Raw genomic sequence first — 4,713 nt, 5'->3', positions numbered from 1 at the left:
ATACGGGTGTCAAGTAGTAAACCCGGTAAGACCGGAGTCGATCCGCAGAGACTAAGTCAAACTCACTCTTAAACCTACAACTAACTTGGTTTTTTGAATTCGATTTTGATTTTTACGATTAAATAGTAAAGTACTAAAATAACGAAGATAAGTAATAACAGTGAACATATTAATGGGGGAGAAGCCTAGGGTTTTGAATCTATTCTAATCATGCATAAACGTCGATGTAAATCTAAAATCTTTCGTAACTAAACAAATAATCAACTCTTAAAGACTCTAACTATTATCTATCAATTATCAAGTATCCAATATTAAAGAACCTAATCTAAATATAATGGATCAAGATCTATCGAAGTATAAATAATGAAAGCTTCAAAAACAGTCAATAAATGTCTAAACACTTAGATTGTCGAAATAAACATCTAAAAATCATGCATAACTAAAACGTCATCAAAACCCTAAACTAGAAAATTAGCTACTCATGGTGATAGAGATAAATATTTAAACAATTTAAAGTATGAGAGTAAAGTGGAAAGAGAATTAAATTTCTTGCTGATTTTCCCGTATAGCAACCAAACACGCCCTAAGGGAGCAGTTTTCTCGTCTTCTCGGAAGTATTTTCTCTCTGAGAAAATTATTTCTCAAGCAGTTTTCCCGTCTTCCTCAACTGAGTTTTCTCTCTCTACTGTTTTTTTCTCTCTCACTAAAAGAGATAAACCAGGAAAGAAAAAGAACACAGAAAATAACAATCACTAATTTGATTCCTCTCAACCTCTCTACAATCACTATTCCCCTCTCTCTATCATTCTTTATTTCTCACTAAAAGAGATAAACTAGAAAAAGAAGAAATTGAAAATGGTAGATGATGATGATGGTATTTCTGTTTAACTATGTTTCTTCCTTTGAACAATAAATCTCACTCTCTCTGTTTTTCTCTTTCTCTCACTAAAATATCATTAACAGTAAAGAAGAAGCAAGATGATGGTGGTGTTTCTTCTCTCTTTTAGCCGTTTTCTTGATGATCCTGATGATTGTCTATCCTCCCCTTTTACTCTGCCCGATCCCTCTTCTTTTATGGAAAGAAAACCAGATAAAATTCCCTTCAATCTCTCTTTCCAATACTCTCTCCAATACTTTCCTTTCTTTCTCTATCTCTCTGTTTTTTTTCTAAAAGAGAAAGAAATTTCTTTCTCACTTCCTAAATAATAGTAGAGAATAAGAGAGAAAGAAGGAATTACGTTTAAATCTGGTCCCGGTTAATTGCTCCCATTCAGTTTGATTGGCTGCTTCGCAGGCTACTAGAATATCTGGGTGACGCGCTTAGGAACTAGACACGTGCTCGGTAATATCTGGTCTGATCTGGTACCCGTTGTAAGATACGCTGGCATACGGTTGCATTGAATCGAAGGTACCTAGATTTCCCGAGGTACCACCACTCCTGACAGAAGGTAGCTCGAATCCCATCCGAGTCGGAAGATCCTCTACCCTGTTGTGCCACGTGTCACTGAAAGATTTGTGTTGACCTTTGCCCGACTGATTTTGACTCGAACTTTGACTAACTATATTTATCTCATCCAAACTCCGATTGGACTCCCGTTTTCGCCGTTGGGTTCGTATTCGACCCCGTTTTTCACCTGAGCACCAGTGTTGGCCAAGATTACTAGAGTCCACAAATGACCATAGTACCCCTTTCAACTATTTCTCCCGATTTCATCTGTTTTTCACACTAAGCCCTGAAAAGACACCTGAAACAGAAAAACAAGCAATTCATCAGAGTAACGACTCGATATGGACTAACTAGCTCTAGTTAAGAGATTCAAATGAGACATTTTCATGTCTCATCACAAACCCAACCCAACCCGGAATATTATCTAAAAATAAACCCAAAATATGAAGTTACCTTTCTATCCTCATAAGACAAATCCCTACCTGTTATGTCCTTCCAACATTTCCCGTTCATTCCAATCCAACCCGGAATTCGCGTGTCTTTACGTCACCCCCCCCCCCCCCCCCCCCCCACATGCGGTCTGACTTGAACTGACGTTAAAACCCTCAAAATCTCTCTCTCTTAATTAGCACACAAACACTTTCAGGCTCCACTTTATCAAGTCAAATGTTTTTAGCTATTTCTCTCTCTGCATTTCCACCTATTCTTGAAGCATCTTCTTCTTCTCCTTTTGCAATCGAACCCTGTTGCTGTTTTAAAGCATCTTCTCGTGTCCATCTTCTTCGTCTCTGTTCATTATCTAGGGTTATGATTTTTTTAATCAAAAGGTGCGTTTTTTTAAACGAATCATTAGGGTTGTGAGTTTCTTTTGATTCATCCGTTCGTTAGGTATAAAAGAACCATTAGGGCTCTTCAATTTTTTTACAGAAGCTCATTTGGAGTTTTGTGTTTGTAAGTCAAGTTTTTTGGGTTTGGTTTGTTGATGAAATCTACGGTTTGTTTTAAAAAAATTGGGTTATGTTTAAAATTAAGGATTTTGTTTCAAACACTTAGGGGGTTGTTGATGATTTTTGGGTGTTTTACTCGATTATTACAGCGATGTTCTTCGTTAAGCATTTTGGGGGTGGTGGGTTTGAAAACATTTACAGTTATGTTGAAGACATTTTCGGTTCTGTTCAAATCATTTAGGGGTTTGGTTATGATTTTTGAGGATTTTATTGGTTAAAAACATTTGTTCTTCGTTAAACATTGGGGGGGGGGGGGGGGTGTGAAGTTTTGAAAACATTTACAGTTATGTTGGAGACATTTAGTCTTTTGCTTAAAGAATGACATTCAAGAATGGGCAAAGCCAGAACCAAAAAGAAAGCAGCATCAACACAAGAAGAAATCGTTCAACGATCTAGCCCTAGAAAGAGGGCTAGTGAAGAAACTAGCGAAGAGCCTGCTGCAGAAAAGGCAAAAGCGTATTACAGGTGACACCATCACAGACGAAGGTAACAATATTTGTCTGCACTAGTAAAAGTGTCATAAGCATTTTATTTTACTATGGAAACATTTTGTATAATGTTGTGGTCACTAAGACAAGTGTTCACGGATTTAATGGGGTTGAGTATGTTAGTTAGAGCTTAAGAAAAGATTTTTAGGATTCCATTCATCAAACTAATTTGCTGGAACTCTTTGGTTTTGAGTTATGTTAGTCAGAATAAACATTCTCCAAACCAATAAAACAACATATATAAGTAAAATATGTATCTGAACTTTTATGAGAATCCTAAGTATACATTGTCTATGTGTATAATTGTAATGCATTTGTGTCTTGCATCAGAGATTTAGAAAGAGGAAGTTGAATCAACTATTTTAAAGGATTAGGCTGCCTAACACAACATACCTACATATCAACAATATGCATGGTAAATTATATGCTTGGCTCCACATACGCCATATGCGAAGACCATCTCATTTTGATGAAACTTCAGAAATGGCATACAGGGAGCCAGGCATATCTTATTTATTTTTTTGTAATGGTAACATTCGAATTGCGGCATCTCTATCTAGTGAAAAGATAAACACATTACCCCAACTAAGCTCGGCTTCACCAAACATGTCCATTCATTTACCATTTTGCACATGGATATATATGCTCATCATCATCAACATCTTAATTTCGATCCGCATCATCACTACATATCATCAATACACATTAAGAACTAATAGTGATGTTACTGATATAGGACCATAATAGTTGAAAATACCATTAATATTAGGGTTACCTAGAGTTCTAGGATGTGAAACTAGATAAAGCAAAAAAGAAAAAAAGAGAAAAAAAAGTAGAAGAAGAAGAGCTAGGGATAGGAGATATGGCTACAAATACTACTCTACAATATATACAATATCACTTGTATATACATATATACAAGTGATTCAACTAAACCACAAATAAATAAAATACTTTTGGTTTGAGAAAACAACCAAAACCCTAACAGCTAAGGCCTAAGAGAAAGGGGTAGCTTTTGAGTTGGCAAATGAAACAAACACATAGAGTAATAGAGAGAGAAGGTAATCATGAAAAAAACCATAGCTCCTTCCAAGTTCCATCCCCACCTCAACTGCCTACTTTTGGGTCCCTAAACTCAGCTAATGGTGTGCTAAAATTGGTTTCCGTTTTGAATGAGATTGTAAGTGATGATGAGAGAGAAACAAGAAAGAATACAAACAAAAGGGTAGCTTGGTTGCTCAAAACATGTGGGGGTTTGATTGAGTTTGACCATCCTCACCACCAATACCACTACTATTTAGTAGTATATATATATATCTAGAGAGTGAGAGAATAACATGAAGAATTGCAGGCAGGGGAGAGAGAGAGAGAGAGAGGAGTGACAGATAAAAGATGGGTCATTAACCACGCAACTTCCTAGACTTATGGTTATTATGGTCACAAAAGCAATATTGCTTTTCTACTTATGAAACTGATTTGTCTGCAAGTGTTTGGAGTACTTGTAGATTCCTCTCTCTCTCTCTATACTCTGGATAAAAACAATTCAATATAGTTTCTCTCTCACACGCAAATATTACACCTCTCCTGCTTAAACTTTAATATCACGCGGGGAGTAAGCAGAGTTCATATAATAGTTTACTAGGTTTCCGCGGATCCTTCTTGACTTACGCCGTAATATTTTCTAATCCTTCGTACAAATTAACAACTTCAATAATAATTTTAGAGAAGAGAGAGTTGCAGATAAGAAATAAGAGAGAGAGAGAAATATATT

General features: G+C 36.2%; 1 long non-coding RNA gene across 1 annotated transcript; it reads right to left on the bottom strand.

Moving 5' to 3' along the window:
* Positions 1-732: 732 nt before the first annotated feature.
* LOC147550126 (uncharacterized) lies at positions 733-4,222 on the bottom strand. Its single transcript, XR_015238968.1, has 3 exons — positions 3,523-4,222; positions 1,930-2,888; positions 733-1,745 (listed from the first exon to the last, which is right to left on the bottom strand). It is a non-coding gene; the product is annotated as an uncharacterized LOC147550126 (long non-coding RNA).
* Positions 4,223-4,713: the final 491 nt, after the last annotated feature.

This window comes from Eschscholzia californica, unplaced genomic scaffold (assembly GCF_041429995.1).
Source record: "Eschscholzia californica isolate CP2 unplaced genomic scaffold, dmEscCali1.0.p SCAF_3, whole genome shotgun sequence".
NCBI lineage: Eukaryota > Viridiplantae > Streptophyta > Magnoliopsida > Ranunculales > Papaveraceae > Eschscholzia > Eschscholzia californica.
The sequence above is the reverse complement of the archived record's forward strand: the minus strand, read 5'-3'. Positions and strand labels throughout refer to the sequence as shown.